Source organism: Rhinolophus sinicus, chromosome 1, assembly GCF_057876585.1.
Source record: "Rhinolophus sinicus isolate RSI-liver-muscle chromosome 1, RSI-T2T, whole genome shotgun sequence".
Lineage (NCBI taxonomy): Eukaryota > Metazoa > Chordata > Mammalia > Chiroptera > Rhinolophidae > Rhinolophus > Rhinolophus sinicus.
Window position 1 is genome coordinate 207136704 of NC_142501.1, and position 25176 is coordinate 207161879.

The 25176-nt window shown below is 40.8% G+C and overlaps 1 long non-coding RNA gene across 1 annotated transcript in view; it reads right to left on the reverse strand.

Moving 5' to 3' along the window:
* Positions 1 to 757: 757 nt before the first annotated feature.
* LOC109452126 (uncharacterized) overlaps positions 758 to 25176 on the reverse strand; it is a 417227-nt gene continuing 392808 nt past the window's right edge. The window contains exons 12-13 of the long non-coding RNA XR_016019177.1: positions 15810 to 24429; positions 758 to 5796 (exon numbers count right to left, since the gene is read on the reverse strand). This is a non-coding gene — a long non-coding RNA (uncharacterized LOC109452126). The remainder of the gene's footprint in view (positions 5797 to 15809; positions 24430 to 25176) is intronic.

Sequence of the window (25176 nt, forward strand, 5' to 3'; positions counted from 1 at the left end):
TGGTGAACACACAATGGGATTTATAGATGATGTAATACAGAATTGTACACATGAAATCTATGTAATTTTACTAACAATTGTCACCCCAATAAATTTAAAAAATAAATTTAAAAAAAATGCCCCCCCCCCAAAAAAAAAGAAAAACACCTAAGCGTAAGACCTGAAACAATAAACTGCATAGAAGAAAACATAGGTACTAAACTTATGGACCTTGGGTTCAGAGAGCATTTTATGAATTTTACTCCAAAGGCAAGGGAAGTAAAAGTTAGAATAAATGAATGGGACTACATCAAACTTAAAAGCTTTTGCACAGCAAAACAAACCATCGACAAAATAAAGAGGCAACCAACGGAATGGGAGAAGATTTTTGCAAACAGCGCTTCTGATAAGGGGCTAATATCCAAAATATACAAGGAACTCATACAACTCAACAACAAAAAAACAAACAAACAACCCAATTGAAAAATGGGCAAAGGACCTGAAGAGACATTTCTCCAAAGAGGACATACGAATGGCCAATAGACATATGAAAAAATGGTCAACATCACTATTCATTAGAGAAATGCAAACAAAAACCACAATGAGATATCACCTCACCCCAGTCAGAATGGCTATCATCAACAAAACAAATAGTAACAAGTGTTGGAGAGGCTGTGGAGAAAAAGGAACCCTCATACATTGTTGGTGGGAATGCAGATTGGTGCAGCCACTATGGAAGGCAGTGTGGAGGTTCCTCAAAAAATTACGAATAGAATTACCGTATGACCCAGCAATGCCTCTCCTGGGTATCTACCAAAAAAAATCTGAAAACATTTATACATACAGACAAGTGTACTCCAATGTTCATTGCAGCTTTATTTACAATGGCCAAGACACAAAAACAACCAAAATATCCTTCAATAGATGAATGCATAAAGAAGTTGTGGTATATATACATAATGGAATACTATTCGGCAGTAAGAAAAGATGAAATAGTACCATTTGTGATAACATGGATGGATCTTGAGATTATAACGCTAAGCAAAATAAGTCAGACAGAAAAAGTAGAGAACCATATGATTTCACTGATATGTAGTATGTAAAACTGAAAACAACAAAAGAACAAGACAGACAAATGAAGGAACAAAAACTCATAGACATAGACAACAGTTTAGGGCTTACCAGAGGGTAAGGGGGGAGGGGTCTCTAGAAGAGGGTAAATGGTGTCTAATATATGGTGATGGAAAGAGAACTGACTCTGGGTGGTGAACACACAATGTGAGATATAGATAATGTATTACAGAATTGTACACCTGAAATCTATGTAACTTTACTAACAGTTGTCACCCCAATAAACTTTAATTTAAAAAAAGGATCTCTTTTACTACTATGATGTGATTTTCAGAATATAATGTTAAGTGAAAGGAATAGCTATAGTAAGCTACCCGTTATGTAAGAAAGAAGAGATATAAGAAAATGCAGACAAACATTTTAGCAAAAGATAAGCTGAAAGGACGAATCAAAAATTAAAGAGATTGGTTACACGCAGAGGGCAGATAGGAAAATGCTACAAAGTAGCACAAAACAGAAACAGGTAGCAAGAATGAGAAGAGAAAGAGGCTCTCTGAATAGACCTGTTGGTATAGCTCTCACTCTTAGAATCACATGACTAGTTCAGAAACCCCCAAAATAAATAATTAAAGACAAGCAGAAGGCAGGGGAACCCAAAGTGGAATAGGAAAAATACCCAATGAACATAATTGAATTACAACAAATAATAAAACCATACGGAAGGGGTTAGGGAGGCAAAGAACTAACCTAGACAACTTTGGAAAACTGGAATTTGACTGGATAAAATACTTGGTAAAGTGAAAAATAGTAAGAGCTATCCACAAATGCTGTAATTGAGTTTGGAAATCTGTTTCTCATCGGGATGCGGGTGAGCAGTTCTGAAGCTACTTTAAGTGTGTAATAAGATTGTCTGAGGACTATGTATTGTGTATGATGACAGCCAGATTTTTTGCCGCCATGTTCTCATAGGGGCTGAGAACATGTTGCCTCTATGCACGGTCTGTGCCATTTTCTATGAATCAATAATTATTTCCCAAAATTCAAAAGAATATCAAAGGCAACAAGCAGCTCTAAGGACAGGGTTGAGATATTTATTCTGATTAGTCCAAGGGGTTCCAAAGCATTTATAATAAATCACACTTGCTTTTGTAGGGATGTGTGTGTTTGTGGCGTAGACACACTCATACATATGCATGAACACATATAAATAGAAAGGTGATCATTTCAGAAGAGTTATTTTTCCTGCAGTTTCTTATTTTTCTACCATGAACATACATTATTTTTAATAGGGAAAAAAGGGGGCATTTTTAAGAATGTTGCTTGGCCATAAAAAAAAATAAAAAATGAAATCTTACCATTTCTGACACATAGATGGACCTAGAGGGGATTATGCTAAGTGAAGTAAGTCAGGCAGAGAAAGACAAATACCACATGATCTCACTTAGAAGTGGAATCTAAAGAACAAAATAAATGAACAAACAAAACAGAAACAGACGCATAGATACAGAGAACAAACTGATGGTTGCCAGATGGGAGGGGGGTTGGGGGAATGGGAGTGAAGGGGGAAGGGATTAAGAAGTACAAATTGGTAGTTAAAATAGTCATGGAGATGTAAAGTACAGCATAGAAAATATAATCAATAATATTGTAAAAAAAAAGAATGTTAGAGAAAATTTAACTTAAGTAATTTATGATGAGGAAGCCAGGGAGAAAAGAGACCCACTGTCTTGGCCCAGGTTTCCTACTGGCCCCAGCACAGGGCAGGACCACTGCCCTCTGTCCAGGGGTCCATCCCTGGGGCCCATAACAGCCTTGTCTCAGGTAGGATTCTAATACATTTCTCCTCCCAGAGTCCATGTTTCTAGAGGCAACGTAAATGACAGGGCCAAAGAAATATTTACAAAATGAATAATAGGGATGTAGTTAATATTTAAGAAAGAAATTTTATTGTTGGGGAAAAAACAAAGTTGGCAACCAGAAGTATGAAATATGCAAACAGGCTATCGCTGCCAATGAAAAGCCAACAGAATTGTTCAAAATGTCATTTCTCTATCGATGGACATTCTTTTCACATAAGGCAAACAGTAAAATAACACAGAAATTCAAGTCTTTTCAAAGTTTTCAGCGTACTTTTATTTACATAGGACTGTTTTGTTTTGTTTTTTCCCTAAAACAAAAGTTCCAAAAGGGTCTTAAACATCAATTTCTAAAATTAAATACAAAAATAAAAGGCTATTCTTGTACTGAATTTCTTCAAATCAGAGCTCTTGGTTATTCCTTGAATGCAGGAACAAAGAATTTTAGAAATAAAGAAAATTTTTCTAACATCTTGAAAACCCAGTTTTCTTTAGATATGACTGAGACTATTACCATCACAGGATAAAAATCTGATTTAAAAAGTGTCACTTAAAAAATAGCTTTTAATGCATGAAGAATAAAATCTATTTTATAAAAACTAAAATGAGTAGATAATTTTCTGAAAAATTACTTTGCTTTCACGTTCCATTTATCAATATGATTCAACAAAGACCCATTAAACATCTGCTTTGAACTAGCTCTGCTCCCATCTGATTCTGAGCATACATCAATGAATGAGGCCAACAGAGCTGAAACTGTAAGAAATTCTTACAGATCCAGCCCTGGGGATTTGGAAAATGGACATATGTTTCTTCCCTATTGAAAGAGGGGTTGAGGTAAATGGTGACCTTATTCTTTGCACAAAGGGAAGGATGCTACTAGCACAGGCTAAAGAACCCAGCATCATGTAGTAAAGGGGCTTACTTTTCTCCATTGTATGTTTCCGGCTCCTTTGTCAAAAATTAGTCTCCTGTGTACACATGGGTTTATTTCTGAGCTCTCAGTTCTGCTCCATTGGTCTGTGTGTCTGTTTTTCTGCCAATACCATGCTGCTCTGATTATTGTAGCTTTATAGTATAATTTCAAGTCGGAGCTGTGATGTCTCCAGCTCTGTTCTTTTTTCTCAAGATTGTTTTGGCTATTTGGGGTCTTTTGTGGTTCCGTACAGATATTATAGAATTGTACAGTTGAAACTTATTATCAATGTCACCCAATACATTAAAAAATATAAGGTCCAAGCACTTCATAGATAATACTTTGTCATCACCATGACAACCCTCTACGATAGGTAATTTCTCTATTTTACAGAATTGGAAACTGCAGTTCAGAAGTTCAATTAAGTAAATAGGATTAGACAGAGGTAAAGATAGAGACATTTAAAGAATGACAAGAGGTTTCTGGCTTGAGCAAGTATGCCATGGGTCCTTTGTTCTCATTATCATGTTGAAGAATTAAAAATGAGTGAGTAAATGAATGGATGGTAGGACATGGGGATTCTCATTCTGTGGGCATCCCTTGCCCGAGTTCTTTTTTTTTTTTTTTTTTTTTTAAGATTTTATTGGGGAAGGGGAGCAGGACTTTATTAGGGAACAGTGTGTACTTCCAGGCCTTTTTTCCAAGTCAAGTTGTTGTCCTTTCAGTCTTAGTTGTGGAGGGCGCAGCTCAGCTCCAGGTCCAGTTGCCATTGTTAGTTGCAGGGGGCACAGCCCACCATCCCTTGCGGGAGTCAAACCGGCAACCTTGTGGTTGAGAGGACCCACTCCAACCAACTGAGCCATCCGGGAGCTCAGCGGCAGCTCAGCTCAAGGTGCCGTGTTCAATTTTAGTTGCAGGGGGCAGAGCCCACCATCCCTTGTGGGACTCGAGGAATTGAATTGGCAACCTTGTGGTGGAGAGCCCACTGGCCCATGTGGGAATCGAACCGGCAGCCTTCGGAGTTAGGAGCATGGAGCTCTAACCGCCTGAGCCACTGGGCCAGCCCCCCTTGCCCGAGTTTTGTGGACTGCTTTAGAGAGTCGATGGCTGTCCCTTTGGTTCTGCGAAGAGGCCTTCCATGGAAGCGTTAAGCATAAAGAATTATAAAGAAAGGATAGGTTGCTGCAGAGCTCTGATGAAGTGGAAAGGAGGCAGAGAAGCTGAGGCACGGTCCCCCTTTTATATCCACTCACTACCTGTGTGACTTAGGTTGTATAGTTAATGTCTCGGGCTTCAAAGCCTCAGCTGTAAAATAAGAATAATGAACATGCCTCGTCGTACGGTTGTGAGAAGGGAAAACAAGCTTAGTAAATGCAAACTGCCTGGGAATAGTGGGCACTCAGTTAACAGCACCTCCCTTCATGGGCTCCTCACCCCAGGTCAGAGCAGAACACACAGAAACGATGACTTGACTGGGATGCCTGAAATGTGTCCTGGGGGAGAGGGCTGTGGTGGGAAGAAGCTGAGGGACTTGGATGTGGGTGGGCAGAGTCCAAGGGCCAGGATTTTTGAACAACGGCACAGAGGTCATGATTGAATCTTGGAGTCATCCTCTGAAGGCCTTCGAAAGTCAAGCTGAATCGAATCTAATGAGGTTTCACCTAGAATGAGCAGATGGTCTTGATGGTTTTTCAAGGCCCCTTCTTGCCCTCAGGTTCTATGATAGAATCATTTTTAAAATAGCCATCCTTTATTTTGTTCTTTCAGTGCTTTCTTTTGTAAAGTCTGAGAGTGCAACTGATTGCTTACCTTTCATTGCTTCTCCGTGAGGTTTATTTATAGAGTAACCACATGACAGCCAGAAATACCTTCAGACCAGGAGGGACACGACCATCTGTTCCTCTGATAACGTGCTTCGAGTGATTTCTCTGGGATTCTGGTACTTAGCAAAATGTTGCTGCAGCATCATCCAATCTGTGTATTTATAGGAAGGAGAATGTGTGTATGTTACATATTTGGACTTGTTTCTTTCAGCGGGAGAAATATAGCCTCTGCCATATGTTTGCCGCACAGATAATTACCTCCCCACTCCATATATCCAATTTTAAATATTTCACCATTCACATAGCAGCAGGTTAGAATCTTTCCCTTGAGTCCAGATACACTTAAACCCATCATCCTGAAACAGGAGCCCTTTGTGGAATGGTCATTAATCAGATAATTACTAACTTTCAAGCTGATTCGCTAAATAAACATTCTCCATCTTGTGCTATCTCCTGGAGCTAGGAGAGAACACCATGGTTCCAGTGTCAGTTCCCAGGCATGTGCCTTCACACTGCCTCCCACTCCCCAACCCCTACTGCTCCACTTGTGTAAATAAAGAGGTTGTTGATGGTAATGAGAACCATAGCTGTGTTGACCGAGCTCACTCCTGATGCTTGCTGTGCCTCACCTGTGCATTAGCAGGTTTTACTTCTCACAACAGGTCTGAAAAGTGGGGCTCTTATTATTCCCATCTTACGAGATAGAAAACTGAGGCATAGAGGCTAGTACAGGACAGAGCTGTCTCTCAAGCCCAGATCTGTGTCTCTAAGGAGGATGCCATTTTGTTAAATACTTTCAACATTCATTGATTCAACCAATATTTTTTGAAAGTTTTCAAGCACCCAACATTGTTTAGACTCTGGGAAAAAAATGTTCCACAGAGAAAGCAGAATCCCCTATCTCATGGGACTAGTAATTCTAGCAGAAGAGGACAAACAATAAGGCCATGAAAAAACAACAAGTCATCGTAAAGGCGGTGATGGGAGCAATAAAGGACAATACGCAGCGAGAGCCTTGTGGTCACTTTGCTTCCGGTTTGGTGGAATGAGCTAAGACTGGAAGGAGAAGAGGCAGAGGCCAGACAAGTGAAACTCCTGGGGAAGAGGGAACAGCTCTTTCCAGGTTCAGATGAGTGACTGTGAGGGAGGGAATCCAAGTAGGGAAAGGAGTCCCAGAGGCAGGCAGGGACATGTCGAGCGGGCACTTGTAGACCAAGGTAGGGAAATTGATATTTATCAAGGTATTTGAATGACCATTTGTGGGGCAGGGGGTGTTTAAATGGGATTTTCAGAATTCAGAATGGATTGTGGGGAAGGGGGAATTGGCAACCATGGGTCCCTCTGGAGATCTATCGAGAAAGACGAATAAGATCTCATCAGGCAGGAAAAGGAAGGAGACTATTCTAGTTAAAGGGAACAGTGATTGCAAATGTACAGAGGCTTCTAAGTATCGAGTACATTAGGGAAACAGTGAATGTTTTCCTCTAGACTTTGGGACTAAAATTGTTGTGGACAGACTGCGAGAGGCCTTGAGCAAGTGCATCCCCATCTCATATGGTGACCCCACCATGAGGATGAGCAAAATGCGCCCCTTCCTCCAGGTGAACGGAGCCCCACACCAGAGCACATGGGAAGTAAAAGTGATCACCTCTGGTCCTCTCTCCTGATGTCAGCCTGAGCTGCCTCTAGAGCAGTGTGCAGACATGTCTGCGGTCCCTTACCTACCCCTTCCCCCACCTCCACCACTCTCTTACAGCATCTATTCTGGGCATATCCTCAGTCCACTGGTGCTTCATGCCTACAGGAAGCCACATGTTGCCCCCGTATGAAATAGTGGTCCAGACCCAGGACTAAAGCCAGGATTTTCATCTTGGATGGCTCCATTACAGACATTTGTCATAGGTCCTCGCTCCTCAACGTGTGGCTCATGGAACAGAAATGTCACTTGGGAGTATGTTAGAAATGCAGCACACCAAGCTCCACTGTATATCAACCAAATCAGAATCTGCATTTTAACAAGACAGGTGAGTCACGAGCACATTGGAGCCTGTAACACTGGTCTAGATAACCATGTGATAAGTCATGCCTGAGAAAGCCGGCAAGGGCCTTGGACTGGGCAGAAACTCACAGCATGATGCCAGCTCGGGCCTGGGGTGGGCAGTGCTATGTCAGGGGCCTGGTGTGGGCACTGAATCTTTTGATTTCTGCTTCCAGCTGAGCTTCTGACACAGAGCTGCAGGCGGAGAAGTATCCTCAGGGCTCTGCCTCCCCTGGTCTGCTTCTGTCTACCTGTGAAGATACTTCTTTAAATGGGTGCGAAGATGAGTTTGAAAGGTTCTACTAATAAATAGAATTTCCCTGAAGAAAAATATGAGGGTGTCCCTTGATTGTCACCAGAAGAATTTAAAGTGCCCTTAAAAATGGGATTTATAAAGAAAGTGAGAAGCTGTCTAAGTCACTTTATAGCTGCAGGAATTCTCTATTTGGATGCAGTTTCCCCTCTCTGCATTTGGAGAATCCATACTTTTATTAGGCTGCATTATTATACAGTGAAAGGCCCACTTTTTTGCCTATTGTATTCATAACAATTACCATCCTTTAACACACTATATAATTTCTTAATGTTTGGGTCTGAATAGTTAGAGTGTGATCTCAGTCTGAGGTGGTCTCCAGTTTGAAGTGTTGGGTCAGAGGGAGAAAAATCTGAAATACTAAATTATCACTCAGTATATGTGAAGTGTGTCTTTGAAGCTCCTGGAACATTTTTTTTAATTTCAGTGCTGGATGGCATGTCACTGCATCTTAAATCTCTGCAAGAAAAAAATCAATTAGCATCGTAGAGCTGGTAATTCGACACTATTTCTGCAACAAGGGGGAATGACGGAGAAAGAGCAATTTAGGCTGATAGCTACATCAACCGCAGTACAGTTGATTAAAAATTTAACAGTTTTTCTGATGGATGTCCTAGGTCAGATTTGGAAAACACTGACGGATTTAATTTTCCACTGACTAAATAATCATTTTATAAGCCATGTATAATTCATGTAATGGCAATGTTATGAGCTTGTTAAAAATGACTGCTACTAAACAGTTAACACTCTCTAGCAAGCAGAGACTTGTAACGGATTCTTTTTGGAATTAGTCGGCACCCATTAGCTGAGAATGGGTTTTTGCCTTCTGAATCTTTAAAATGAAATGAGTTCAACCTATTAGTGTAAGTAACAACCCACTTCATCCCCTAGCCATAAAAACCAAAAATGTGTATTGGGGAAAGAATGGTATTTGTTTAGTTCTCACCCTGCTTATCAGCTAAATAACATTGAACATGGTCTTCAGCTTTCCCAACTTCAGTTTTCTTACTAGAAAAATGGAGATAGTGGTGCCAACTAAACAGGGTTATTGGAGGGAGTATGTGAAGTGATGCTTTTTAAAAAACAAACAAACAAAAAAACACTTTAATGGCATTTTTTTACAGACATAGGAAAAAGCAACACTAAAATTCATGTGGAACCACAAAAGACTGAATAATGAAGGAATTTTGAGCAAGAACAAAGTGGAAGGCCTCATGACTCCTGATTTCAAAATGTATTACAAAGCTACAGTAATCCAAACAGCATGGTACTGGGCATGAAAACAGACACATAAACCAATGGAACAGTATAGAACCTAGAAATATACCCACACATATGCAGTCAACTGATCTTCAACAAGGAGACAAGGATACACAAAGTAAACACACCATTTACTTTGTTAAATGTATCAATCCGCTCACCTGTGAGACTGTGAGGGCGCTTCCTGTTTATCTTAAAGTTTAAAACTTCTATTTTCTGTCTGGAAGGAAGTGTGGATTCTATGAGTAGTTTAGCTGCACCCATAAAACTGATACAACTGGACAATTCAAGTTCATACTGAAAAGTTTAGAAGCCCCGTATTCTTCTTGTGCTCCCCAGAGTATAAAGAAAAAGGCACTTAAGCAACTCATTTTAGGTCAGGTAATAAAGTGGGAATTTTCATTTGTGGTGTCATTATGTTGGTATCATGCAACTATATGATTTGTTTATCTTTTTCTTTCCTTGCTTGCTTTCTTTTCACTTGCTTGTTTCATTCATTGTTGTTGTTGTTTTGTTGTGGGCATCATGCCAGGGCTTGGGATACAAAGTTGAGTAAAACAGAAGCTTCAAGAGTCCTCAGTCAAGTGTGGGAAGTGGTCAATTTCAACACTCACAGTTCAATGAGGTAAGTACTGAGAGAGCACAGAAGAGGAAGTGATTTCCTCTTTCTTTTACATTCAAGAAAGGCTTCCCCGAAGAAGGGACCTCTAGTTGGGCATTACAAGGAGAATAAGGGTTCTGTGTGTCCAAAGAAGAGAGAAGGAATGGCGCCTTGTGCAGAGGGACCAATGCACAGAGACAACGAAAAGCTTCACGTTGCCGCAGCAGACTGTGAGTGGTTGTTGAAACCTTTCTCATTATCACACATCCAAGGAGCCCTACCAAGTATCAGGAACTATTTCAAAGGAACAAAGGGATCAACTCAGACCTGATCCTTGCCCTGGAGTTCACGGTTGAGGCACACAGAAACTCACACGTGCACATGTAGTACAGAACAAACACTGCAATTCTGGAGGTATGCATGAGTTGCCATGGGAACGCAGAGGCACTGAGTGACTAATTCTGCCTGGAGAAGGGAGAGAAAGTTGTAGAGAGAATGAGCCATGAGCTGTGAAGCGTTCCCCAGGAAGGGAAGAAGTAGGTGGTGACATTCTAAGCAGATGGAGCATCGTGTGGCATCAAGCTTGGAGTTGTGGCAGTCCATGACTTCAGAAGTCATAAGGACTTGTTGAAGAGTTATTAAGAATTTCAAGACAGTAGCAGAAGGCATGAACCAAGGACAGCGCTTTCCTAAGTGTGGAGACCTCTGTGGCTGCACTGGCTGCATACCCATGCGGTCACCCTGCCTATGGAAGAATATGTATGAAATTCACCCCACTGTTTCATCTCCTCCGAGCTCTTTGTCCAAATCCACCTAAGGTCATTGGAAGTGACTGCAAGGTTGTTCCTTTTCTGCATAATGAAACTCTGATGTTGGGAAAACTTCAACCAAACAACTCTTATTGCTACACAATCAGTCTCCATAAACCACATTGAAACTTACTACAATAAACAATAGAGAAACAGAAGGAAATGGGAATGACCACAGAGAATCAAAAGCAACCAAGAGAGTAAAAAACCCAACCAGAGTAACTCCTGTAACGCAGAACGATTGCCTATGATCAAGCAAGCTAAATGACACCTTGAGTGCCAGAATTCACTCAAGGTAATTGAAAAGCACTTTAGACTTTCCTGAAATCATTGCATTTCCCCCCCAAACATGGCTTGAAAGTAGAATGCAGGATAAACAGAAATACCATGAAAAATTGTCTAGGGATTAGAAGCATAAAGCCTTTTATGTTTCAGAAATAAAGGCCATAAAAACAAAATACCTATATTTAACCGTTCCTGTGGATAGCAATGAGATATTTTTAGAAGAGAAAAGCTCATATGGTATACACGCATTGCCTTGTTTAGATCAGGTTAGATTGCAATGTAATGACTAACCAACTTCAGGTTTTCTGATGAAACAAAACTTTATCGTATTTATGTGTGTTCTCTTTATTGTTCTGCAGAATTTCTGCTTCTCAGCATTGAATATGGAGTGAACACTCATCTGCCTAAGATTCAGGAAAGCCAGGTCATTTTTTCTTAAGGAATGAAGTGTATCGATTAAAATGAATTGGCAGGGCAAAGTAATCTTGGGGGGATCAGAAGAGGCTCCAGTCTTCTCATTCCACTTCCGGGAGCCGTGCTATTAGCTAAGCGACAGACAGCTGCCCAGGCCTCAGTTTCTCCTTGGTGCTGTGCCGTGCTCTACCCCCATGTCCCAGTGCCGTGCAGGGAAGCCTGCGGGGTCTCTGCTCCCGCTCCCCACAAGAGAACGCAGGACATGGTGAGGCCAGAAAGGAACACCCACGGAACCATAGATGGGGGAGTCATACCACTATAGTCTTGCTGGCATCTGGGTTGGAGACACAGGAAGCAGGAGCCGCACGATCTGCAACCTGCCGTCCACTTCTCTGCCAACCAACCCCCCTTGCTAACCGCAATCCCCTGTTGCTAGCATAGTCACAGCAGTTATATTAGTGACTAATGGCTAATTGATTACAGCTGATGGCCAACTAGTCATAGCTGATGGCCATCTACTACCCAAGCCAGCATCTTTCCACGTGAGGCCGAGAGCCTGAAAACTGCTCCCTGGGACTCTGTCCCCACAAATAGGTAGTTTTGTTTTGTGTTGTTTTTTTTAATAAGGAAACGGAGGGCCAGTTAAACTATACACTTGTAGTTTTAGCCACTGGGTCAGTGCTTCCCAAACTGTGATCAGTTGTGTGCCACTGTTAAAGCTGGTGGTCTTTAAGCTTTCAAAAAACAAACAAACAAAACTTCATTCATCTATTAATTCAAGTTACATCTATTCTAAAACATGAAAGTAAACATTAATTTATTAAAACACGTACCCCCTTAGACCAGCTTGCACACTGCCTGGATTCGTCTGACAAATATCTGCTAGTGGGCCAGGTGTGGCTCATAGCAGGGAGATCAGGAAGGAACACCTTGGGAGAAGGAGGTGACTACGAAAGGGCAGAAGATGCTGCTGCCCTCCCGTGAGAGGCACAGCTGACAGTTACATGGAGAGAGCACAGCAGGACCAGGGTGCACACAGGTCTGATGGGGGCTGAGGAAGTGCCATCCGTGCTCTGTTATTGGGGCTTTCAGGACAGGGACCTGAATTCAAGAGCAGGATTCAATGCAGGTGTAAGTAGTCCAAGCTGGGAGAAGGTAGAGTCTGGACTCTCCTTCCAGTGTCCCTTCTGGAAGCTGGATGGTAGCAGGGACCAGGATGAAGCTCGGGTTCCCCCAAAAATATCCATAGGAAACAAGTGTGTGGAAAGACTTAGGGTCCTGAGCACTCAGATAAGGGAAAATGAAACCCCTTCTCCAACCTCCTGGGATTCCACAACAGCCAGAAATATGAATATTAGTAACTATTCACATGAATCGCATTCAACTGGAAGATCGCTGAGGGCAGGGAATTCTGTCTACTCTATCTCAGTGCTTGGAGCAGTCTGGGGCAGAGGAGAGATGTTCAATAACTATTTGGTTTTGTGGGGTTTTTTGTTTGTTTGTTTTAAGATTTTATTGGAGAAAGGGGACAGTATATATTTCCAGGACTTTACTGGGGAACAGTGTGTTTTTCCCAGGACCCATCAGCTCCAAGTCAAGTTGTTCTTCAATCTTAGTTGTGAACAATGCAGCTCAGCTCCAGGTCCGGTCACCATTTTCAATCTAGTTGTGAGGGGCGCAGCCCACCATCCCGTGTGGGAGCCCAACCAGCAACCTTGTTGTTGAGAGCACATGCTCTAATCAACTGAGCTACCTGGCCACCCACTGGGAGCTCAGTGGCAGCCTAGCTCAAGTTGTTTTCAATCTAGTTGCGGAGGGCGCAGCTCATTAGTGCATGTGGGAATCGAACCAGCAACCTTGATGCTCAGAGCTTGCGCGCTAACCAACTGAGCCATCCGGCTGCCCTCAATAACTATTTGTTGAATTAATGGATAAATTAGAACAGGTGCCCGCCTTTCTATTGGGGAGAAAGTCAGTGAGGTAAACAAGGGATATGAATAGGAGATTGACTAACAGATTGTAAACTCTGAAATTCATGCTGAAAAGCCCACATTATTCTTCTAGGCCCTGAAGAGAGAGGCATTCGTATCCTAAGAGTGTGACATTCAATCTGGTTTTCTGCTGGTACAATTTACTATGCTTTCCCAGATCGCCTCATTCACCAAAGTCCCTTGCCAATAAAAATGAGTAAAATTTATTGGGGGGGCGGGGGGTTGCTGGTATGAATGAATCACATATTATACAATTATTTCAAAATGTAAACTAAGATTTTATTTTTAAAGTTTAAATAGTCCTAGTTTAAGCTCAAACTTTATTTATTTATTTATCTATCTATCTATCTATCTATCTATCTATTTATCTATTTATTTATTTGTTTGCCAGCCACTCACAGCAGCTCATGGCAGCTCCGGGCCACTCACGATGGCTGCGGGCCAGCACAGCCACTGGCTGCTCACAGTAGCCCACCGCATCACACAGCAGCTCACACTGACCTCAGGCTGTTCAGGGCAGCACAGCTCCTGGGAGAGCCGTTGTTCAGAGTCTTGGCTGTAGAGGGCGCAGCTCACTGACCCATGTGATAATGGGACTGGCGGTTTCCTACATTAGGAGCTCCGCGCTCCAACCGCCTGAGCTCCTGGGCTGCCCGATTTTTTTTTTTATAACCACCCATTATAATTGAGGTACTATAGTATCTCAATTGGGATAATTTCACTTTTTTTTTTTCCAAGCGCAGAGCTAGGGAATGATAGAGACAAAATTCAAACCCAGACAGTCTGGGCTCTTAACCCTTTCAATGCTATGAAAGACAAACCCATAACAAAATTTCAAGGTTCGCATAACTTACCATCAGGGATTGGTCCTCTCTTCTCTGTCAACTTTTATCCATTTCAGCCCTTAATATCTTGTATCATCTCAGGGCTTTGTCTAGACACAACTCCACCACCCTATGCTTATTTCCAAATAGAAAGTGTGGGGAAAGAGCCGGGAGGACTCTGATTGGATGGCCATCTGCTGTGGCTAGTTGGCCATCAGCTGTAACCAGTGAGCCATTGGCCAATAATATAACTGCATGGCTACGCTAGCAGAAAATGGGGGCTGGCAAGAAGATGGTGGCCGAGCCTGCAAGCGTGGATTGCAGTTAGCAAGTGGGGTTGGTTGGCTGGTAGAAAAGCAGACGGCAGGTTGCAGATCGTGTGGCTCCTGCTTCCTGTGTCTCCAACCCAGACGCCAGCAAGACTATAGTGGTATGACTCCCCTATCCACGGCTCCGTGGGTGTTCCTTTTTGGCCTCACCATATCCTGCGTTCTTATGTGGGGAGCTGGACTAGAGACTCCACAGGCCGCCCCGCACGACAGAAAGATATACCCTTTCTTAATGCATACTTTTCTCTGGGTCATGATTCCCTAAGTTTACTGCCAGGTATCAGCTCCTGAGTAGGAAGAAAATGGATCTTTTGTTAGATTAACAATTTCTAACTCCTCTTCCTCCTACTGTCCTGAGAACTGCATCATTAAGATGGAAACAGCACAAGTGGAATAAACTCAATTGCAGTTAGGCCCAGTCACCTGGGGTCCAGTCCCTGCCCACCAGATCCCATCTTGAGCACTTCCTTTTGTGGACCTCCTTGACGCTTCCTCATTCAAACTTGATACTCAACTCTGGCCTGGTTCATCCTGTGACTTGGATACCATCTTAGCGGTCTGTTTACCTCTCTTGGTTTGCCAACTAGGAAAATGGTTCTCCTTTCAGGCTTTGATCTCTGCTCCTGGCACCCGTTTAATTGAACAATTTGGCCAGGGCCTCTCAGTCTCTCCAGCAGCTAACACATGGAGGCCCCACTACCCGGTTCCCTTCATAAGTCAACCAGCTTTCCAAGGTTATGAGTAATTAGCTGCGATCATGTCTGATGCTTTCTCTCCTGCTAAGGTTCTATGATTCTGTCCACTAAAGGATGCCTTATATAAAGGTTACCAATTTATCACTTCATTATCAGGATAATCAGAAGCAGCAATGAGTCAATGAAAAGGTCACTGAGATTGAAATCAAAAGAGCTAAATTTGAATCTCCACTTTATTACATCAAGTCCCTTAGATTTAGCCATCTCAACTATGTAAATGATAATAAAACCTGAATTACTAAAATCTTAAGACTTCAATTAGATAATGTGCATGAGAGTATGTATTACTTATTTTAAGCTACAAAAATGTCAAATATGTTTTTATTATTGTCAGCTTCATCCTGTGCTGATAACATTTTCTAAATACCATTTGAACTAAAAAAGATGATTGGTTCAAGTCAATGCATATTTCTCGGTCACCTACTTCTGTCTGGGGCATTGTGTTTTGTGCTGGGTACAAAGGTTAATGGGCACACCTGGACAGCACACTGTTTGCACATCACTGCAGAGATGCCAAATAATCCGAATTAAGATTTGGAATTTACCAAACTATACCTGAAGACCGGTGAAGATCCACGTGTCATTTGTAAAAGCAAATTAGGCATGAGTCTTTCTACATAAAAAAACAAACAAACAAAAAAAAAACACTTTTTAATCTGTGTAAACCACCTTCAAAGCATAGTGGTTCCCTCTGTGATGTCTGTTAACTCTATAAACAGATCTGGTTTATAGGGCGCCCTCTAGAGCTCACTGGATATTATTTCCTGAATTTTCTGGTAGGAACCCTTAGGTCTTCCTTTAAACCCTGTCTAATTTCCAAAGGTGGACTGCTGAATCTCAGAGAATTTAGCACTCAATGTAAGCTTTTAAAGATGGGAATATTTTACTAAAAGTGTGAACAATTAATTAATTTATGAGTTTGCATTTATATTCTCAGAAAAACAAAGATTCTGAAGCAAAATTCAAAGTACAACTCTTGTATCTATCCCCTCGTACTTTCATATCTAACTTGCAGCTGTCTTCATTTCTTGCTGAACTAAATCTTTATTTTATCCCTGTACTACTTAAGAAAGACATATTTTTATGGACTTTGACGTCTGTGAGAGAATACTATTTGTTAGATATTTGTTTATGTTCTTGATTGACTCCTGCATAAATTTTCTTTCACCTGTCAGGAAAACAACCTTTAACTAGAGTTTAGAAAATAATGAGACCCTTTATGGGTCTTTTTAGTATCTCATACATTCTGGCTCATGCTCCTGTTCATGCTTATTTTGCAACAGGTAAAGTTTTTGCAGAAGGAAGTAGGTCATTTTTGTTCCCCCTTCTGTCCTTATATTGGTCACCCAGCAGTCAATTCTGGGCCATCTTTTGATGGTCTCGTCTGTGCTCTTAAGTATATTTTTGAAAATATATGTATGAATCAAACTTAATTTCACTCTATTTTAGGTAAAGCATCTTATATATTGCAGAAAGTCAGTGAATATCTGTTGATTGAGTTAACATAATTCTTATTTCTTAACTACTCTTCCCATTGTAAATATCGAAAAAGAGCAAAAGGGTTTAATATTCTCATATCCACACGATGGATTCCCAGTGATGACCATAGATTTCCTCTCATCTCCATGGTCTTGAAACTAGTAATTACAGCCACATTACAGGATGATGGATGTTTGAAATGGAAATGATAGATTTGTTATCTTTGCTAGTTTTTGTTACAATTTTTAAATGTCATTTGTCCCAGGAAGAGAGCAAATATATTAAGACACTGAGACAAAAACCTAAAGCCAAAATAAAAAAGAAGAGTTGCTGAAATGAAGGGGTGAGGGATGAGGGATAAGAGGTTTACCATTTAGGCTAGCTACCTCAAAGGAGTAACCAGGTCAGAACTTGTTTTTTTCTTATTATTTTTCCCAGCAAATTTTCTATTTCCTTCATTTCTTTCTTTATACCTGCTAGGAAAGAATGTCTGTCCCCGTAAACCTTGGTTTCCATATAAAGGAACTTGTACTAGACAAAGAGTGTTGATCTTTCTTCTGACTCTCGTTGCTTCCTGGGTGAATTATCTGAATGGTGAACATCTGAAAAGAAATTGAGAAGGCTCCGCTCAGCCGGTGGTTGTCCATCTGTGGCAATGGCTAGCGTGACAAGTCTGTGTAATTCTGTGGTGAAATATAAACAAGTCTATTTGACTGTCACATCCCACCCAGACTTTCTCCTGTATCTTACTCTCAATGGTTCTAAACTTAGGATAAAAAGAGGGGTATTATTTATGGTCACCTGAAATCCCAACAATTTCCTTCCCTGTCCTTTTGAATTGAGGTGGATTTCAAAATTATACACACACGCACACAAACACTAATAAGTAGAGAAACAGAAGAATAAAAGAGTAGAAAAAAATTGAATAAAGCCAGCTGTTTATCCATTAATTCACTCAACATATGTTTATTGAGGCTCCACAGTGCCAGGCTCTGTTCTCGGTGGGGGTTTTTAATGACACACAAGATGGCCAGTGCGCCTGTTGCATGAACTTTACAGGATACACAAACCTCACATCACGTGATTCTACATGGTTTTCTGGAGGTAGGCGACAAATGTGCACTGATCTTAATGACAGTCAAAGAGGGGAAATCATCTTTAACTGCATGATGAACAGGAGTGATTGCCTACCCAAGAGTTGCTTCTCATGCCAGATTTCTGGAGATACTATCATTCGCCACAAGGTTACCGTTAAAATGGACCTTCTCTTTATCAGGATACCTACCTTTTGGCCCCAGTGATTCTTCCAGGATTAGGTATCGAACCCAGACCAAATCAATCAGATCCTTGACCCAATATTTTCAGCTGTTTGATGCCAGGAATCCAGGCAATCTCTTGAAAATGGGTGAAACTCAAACGTTGTCAACAGCCATGATTCTGGATCAGCAGCAAAGAGAAAATTCGATGAGAGACAAGAGTCTCTCACAACTACCTTGTTCCAGCTGTGCCCAATACTGGGACCATGCTCACAGCTGAACAACTCTGTGAAGTATATCTGTATTCTTCCAATTAGACACTGAGCTTCAAAATAGTTTTACTGCAGTCATAGAGAAGTAGAGCATAGTTATTGATTTCCAAGCTCTGTGCTGTTGAGTTTCACATGACATTTTCTACATATCTATCTGTTTAAACCAAATATTATATCTGTAGTCAAATCTGTGACAGTTTTGACGCAATGAGCAGCAAAACCCTAAAGTAAATATTGACTCCACCTTCTGGTTTGTTTTCAATACTCATTAGAATACATCTCTTGCTTCTCTCTCTCTCTCTCTCTCTCTCTCTCTCTCTCCAGTCCTATTTTGTGTTCATTTTCAAAGTGATTTCCATTTCTTTATTTCTCAATCATCTATCCTGGACCCTCTTAAAAGGCACCAACTGATGCAAGACAGTGCTGTAATATTTCAGAACATACCAGGGGCTTAGAATTTCATCATCCTGTGTCTAATTTCTGACTGTGATTAACACTAATTCTAAATGATCACTCCTTACCCCCAACAATCTTCAGCATTTGGAGTAATAACTATTTCCTGCTCATGTCATTTAAACCTCACTGGGGGTCAAAGATCAAACGCGATCTGTGCTTCCACCACTGGGAAGGAGAGGGAAAAAGATGTTTGGATTACGTAAGACTCGGCTCACCTTGTGGGTGCCATTGTAGTTAAAGCAACATTCCTGATCAAAGAATGAAGCAGTCTCTGATACCCAGGTTGCTCTTCCACTCTAGGATGCCACATTTCCATGGCAACACAGGGACGATTTCACAGGGAACTGAGATTTTGATGATGGTCTCTGAATGGTTTTTGTTTTGAACTTTCTAGGGTTACTAGGAAACCAAGTAAATTCTGTCAGTTCTATGATTAAGGAAACTGAAACTAAACTGCATAAGAACTAGAGTTCTTCCTGAGATTAAAAGAAAACAATGACAACAGAAAGAAAGAAAAAACACACAAAAACAGATTCAGAGTTCCGAAGGAAGGGGTGAAGCCTGGAACACAGCTTTTTTGCAGCATCTGGGTAGCCCAAGGCTCTGAACAAGTGGCAATATAAGAAAATTCAGAAATACAGCGGGCACCATTATAAGTTCCTCAGTAGTGATGATCGGAAGTCTTGGCAACTCAACAAAATCATAGCAACTTACTAGAAATGTATGTTCTTTTCATAGTGGTAGCTCTCTTAATCAAAAATCCTCGTGGAATTTTGATCAATAACAATAAAAAGTATTAAGCTTCCGCTACTTAAATAAATGGACTTAGTCAGAGTAATACAAAGTCCAAATAAACCTAATCAATTTTATTCTTTAAAAAGTGCCTGCTATGGGCTGAATAATAATAATTGACCAATTTAGATCGACTCAATCAGGACACAATTGTTGAAAATGACATATTTTGCGAGGCACCATCTCCATGTTAATTCTAAGCCTGTATTATTGGAGATGCCTCAAAGGCCCCAATTCAGTTATATCATGAAAGAGAACACATTCTCACACAGCCCAATACACCCAACATTCCAGAATCAGTTCACATAACTATGAATTATTGGATCTCTCTGGGACTTTTGTACCCATCTCCCAAATTCCTGTGCTATGCCATCTTCCTGACCCCATATTTTGTTTTTGGCCCAATGCGGTTTTCTGGAACCTCAACCTCAAAGATGAGGTAGATGCTAAATGAGATACATCCTAAGAGCTGGAGTCTAAAGGCAGACACAAAATCATAAGACTTGATGCATGTCCATCACACTGTTGAATTGTTTCTGAAATTGGGTTTTCATTGTTCCCAAAATAGCTCCACAATTCTTTGACAGCTGGGATTCCATTCACTTCAGGGTAGTTTAGCAACGGGAATTAGGTGCAGTCTCAAGTCTCCATCTGCTCATTCCACATGTCCAGTTTACTCCTGAGGGCCTATACTTCCTCAAACAAATCAGAGTTGAAATACATAGTATTCTCATTTTATAACATCATGTTGGTGACACCATATCTCTGCCATAGCAATATAAAAACGTAACTGAGGGTTTGAAGATTTGGGTTGTTCAAAATCATCAGATTGCCTAAACTTCTTAATTCAAAAAAGCAGATCAATAAACCTCTTCCAAATTTAGTCATCCATCTACATTATATAAACAAAATTTTTTCAACTTCTTTCCAATAAATAGGCTCAAGCAAGCATGCAGAAAATTCAGTCTTAATCACATCCTCTGTTAAAACCTGCAATGAACTAGACTTACAGAATTCAGAGCTCTAACTGTCCTGATGTTTGGAATAATAGAAACTGAGTCAGCCAGCGCATTTCTGTGACTCACAATCATTTCATAAATCTTCCCTTTCACTGTAGATTGTCCTGTAATAATTGGGCTCAGCTTGTTATTGTTCAGACCAAAAATCTCTGATTCCTTAGAGGAAGTTAACATGTTCTTGGTTAGCAGGTACTCTGTTATGTAGCATCCTCAAGGTGAACACATTTGGCCTCATGTTGACTATTTTTTCAAGGTGGTCAGATGAGTGAGTAGGAAAGAACTGGCTATTGGAACCAGAATTCCTGGGAACCCCTTTGGGCCATGACATATGCTATGAGACTTTGGGATCTGCTACTTTATGAGCTGCAGGGGGACACTCAGGGGAGTCAAGCCAGAGGACATTCAGGAATGACTTCCTCCAGGGGCCCCCTTCTTGTTTCTATGACCACTTCTCTTCATCAACACTCAACTAGCCTTGCTTTATTTACCTCCTTTTGAGTTCAGATACCTACTACCTGTCGCCTGTGTTCATATTTGCTAACTCACTTATCATCTGATTCCTCAGCCTACTTTCTCCACTTGTTTTTGGTTACTGTTTGTATACTGTGCTTTGGTGAATGGCTTAAAATCTCCTTGTGACTGAAACTGGACTGTACCCTGTTTGGAACTTTGCTGTTTGTGGGTGTGTGGTTACCCCCAGTGGCCCACCTCCTCACTCAGGAAGAGCTGATCATCAGGATAGTATCACAGGGAAGAACACGAGCTGGAATGGGAGTCAACCATAGGTGAGTTCAGGCTCTGTCCACTCCCTGCTAAGGGAAACCAGGTTCGTTTGTTTGCTTGTTTATTAGCTTTTACTTTGCTACTGTCTGAAGGATCAAATTGAAACAAATGCTCTGAAGTTAGATTTATTTCCTCCCCCCCCCCATTTTTTTTTAACCTTTGCTGTCCAGCTGTATCCTCAGCCGTACTTTGCCTGCCTTCTACTGCTCCTTGTCACATTAGCTTGAGCACAGATGGGCTACTACTGTAGCCAAGAATTCATTTTATTCTTTTCTATTTGTCCTTCTAAATGGCATGTCGAGGGTCCCACCATTTCTCGTATTTCACTCACTCCTTGAAATAAATGACTGTTTCAACACTTTCCTACATACAAGGAAGGAGGTAGCTTTCTTTGATAACTAACATGTTTTATCCAATCCCTGAATGTGTCTTTCCTCCCTAAGGAAAGAAGCTAAGAGAAAGGGGAAAAGGAAGCTTTTATTTTTTCATGTTAGGTGACAAGTGGGTTTTGATGGGTCCAAGACTCCTTAACGAGAATAACAACAGTGGGTTCAGACAACCTGGTTATGAATTCCTGCTCTGCCACTGACTAGCTCAGTACCCTTGGATGGATTACATAATTTGTACATGCCTTAACTGCTGAACTATAAGATGGGGTAACAGTGCTGTTTAACTTAAAGAACTGTTATGAAGGTAAATGAATTAATCCTGCATACATACCCCAGGCCCAATACTTAGTAAAAACCCAGTAATTTTAGATTTTCCTAGTTGTCTCTTTGATTTTTGGTAAATATTTCATTTTTATAACAATGTATTCACAGAGTTGTATTTATTCCTTGCTTAACTAGAACCTTTGTGGAAAGACTTATTTTTATGCAGTCTCTTAATAAGGAATTGAAGTGGTGAAATTGAAGTATCAATCTAATAAAATAAATCAAATAAAATCAATGCCAATAAATCTTGGTGAAGTGTTTTTTTCTTTCAACTTGGCTTGCATCAATTGATTTTACACCTGCATTTCGTGAGACATATTTTATTTTTGTTAAGCATTCAATTACACTGAATAAGTATACTAATATAGGCTGAGAGTTGTGTCATAACCAGAAACAGCAGTAAATCTGCATTTAAGAAAGCTTCCAGTGCTCGCTTCGGCAGCACATATACTAAAAAAGAAAGCTTCCAAAATGACTGTCGAAGCATTTGCTTTTTGTCTGAGACTCTGCATCTTCAGAAGACAAGGAAAGAAAACTTCCAGAAGTATACTGGAGGGTATATTGTATTCATTGTCATGAAATATAGGACATAAAAATGCAAGGAAAGCAGTCCAATATGCCAAGGCAATTCTAGCTATGGTCACTATGCAAACTCAACATAGACTATGGATATAAGTTTACTGAGTAAGTCGTTGGCTCCTACTGGATGGAGAAAACATAAACGGGGGTAATATACTTTCAAGAAGATAATTCTTAGTGTTAATTTGAATATATTGAGTCCAGAGAGGTTTTATTTCTTTTGTTTGTTGAGATTTCTTTGGTGGGGGCCCTATTACATATGATTTAGCTCTTAGATGATTTAAACTAATTTACAGTTGGATGGATGGATGGATGGATGGATGGATGGATGGTAGGGTGGATGGTAGGATAAATAGTAGAATGGATGGAAGGATATTCGGATGGGGAGGTGGATGATGGATGAATGTATATATTCATAAAAGTTTGTTTGCTCCAAATATTCCAAGAGACAATTACCAGATACCTGAAACATAGCATACACTCAATAAAATATCTTGAATAACTCAATATTATAGCTCCCTTTACCCTCCCAGATACACAGTAAATTCTGCAGCAAATAGGCAACAAAGTTGACTGCTTGCTGACTGTCACCTGGCATATATCTGACTGTCTTATTCAAAGACAGAATGATATGAACCAATGGCAAGGTGAGCAGATTCTGCTCATCAAGGTCTACTCCCAAGAAGAGGTGAAAATACATGAGGTAGAAGTACCAAAAGAAAGAGGAAACTCTCCACACTGAAAGGCACTCAATAGAGTGACATAAGCATCAGATTTGAAACGGGAAGACATGAGTTGGTGTCCATGTCTATTGCCCACTCACTCTAGAATAGTGGGCAGTTTCCTTAGCTATCCTGAGTCTCTGCATTTTTTCTCACTTGTAAACTGGGAAATACACCTCCACAGGGGTTTTGTTCATAAGGATGTAATCAAGAACGTTTATGAGCTTGTGTGTTAAACTTTAAAGTGCTACACAGATTTAGTCAACACCCATATCAGGTGCAACAGGAAAAGTCGATTTTGTAAATTGTAAAAGTATAAAAGGTGAGAGACCTTCTCCAGGCAACTGAGGTCTTAGAGACATGTGACTTTCCAGGGCCATATGGCTTTGCTGAACAATGCATTCAATCTTCTTTCTTGAAGCAGTTTGTATAAAGTGAAATTAAACAGCAAAACTTGGGATCAAAAGTAATAACAAAGGTATATTTCAAAGTACCTAACCCCTTGCAAAGTCATTCCTACAATTCCAAATTGCATTTTTACTAAGTAATAAGAGAGGTGCCTTTGTCCTGGGGAAAAAGAAAAAAAACAAAAACAAAAACCATCAGCCACAATCTGGACTGTGCCTGGAATCTCAGAGGCTGCGTAGGACGTAAACACATGAGCTTGCCTCCCATCAGTGCAGCTTTATTGCATATTTATGCCTGTGGCTCCTGAGACAGGAGATATGCTTGTTTACTATTTGGACTGACTCCACTGCCACTCACCTGTGCTGAGGTAATCTGGCAGCCCCCTTCTGAGCCCAGTAAAGCTTGTTTTGAGCCAGAGGGAGGCTGGGGAGTCTGCCCAAATCCAGAGACTCCGTATCAGGCATTGGCAGGAAGAACGTGCTGAGCTCTGAGGCCTTCCCGAGCTTGAAGGATCAAAAACACGAGGGCACTATCGCACGCAGGTGTACAGTACCACAAAAGACAGCCGCCAAACCACACATGCTAATCAGAATGCCTGAAGGTTGGCAGAATTCCGGCAGCAATTTCTCTTTCATCCATCTCCACTCGACTTTTCTTAGGAACCAACAGGGAGATACTGGATCTGACTGTTAATGAATCAGGACACACTTTATTGGTCCTAAAGCACATTTGTCATGGCAATTTACATGAGTTAGCACCACGTTTCCAAAGCTTGCTGCAGAATCTAGCAAGCATTCATTTTAATGAGCTAACACACCCAGAACGACATACTTTTGTATGGTATTTATTACATATTGTCATAAACACTATTAAATTAAGTTATGGGAACATTTGCAAAGTGAAAAAAAATAAAGTGTTCATCATTAGAGCAAGAAAAAAAATTCTTAAGAAACACCCACTCCAACATTTCTCACTTTTTTTGATGTAGAGGAAATTCTAGTGGTATTTTTCTCCTCCTCCTAGTTAAAAAGGAAGTCAAGAGGTCTGAGCCTCGGTGGGCTTCCTGGAGGTCTGGGATGGGAAGGACAGGCCTTTGGACTATAGAGGGCAGAGCTCAAAAGAAAAACTAACTTGGCTAAAGGAGAATCTAACACATGGGCGGAATTGGGGCTAATACATCAAAACAAAAGGATGCAACATGAAGAGTAAGTAGAAGACACCGGAGATAATGATGGCAAAACTGTTCATAGAATTTGAGTATCCAATGTGTCACACCCACGTTAGTCTGCATTCAAAAAGGATTATACTTATTTATACCAGTGTGTCTCATTATCCCTTATTTCACAATGCCACAATTATGTGGTAAGAAGCTCTCGACTTTAGCTTTGCATAATTATTGGTAATTCCCTGGCTCTCACTGAACATTTGAATGT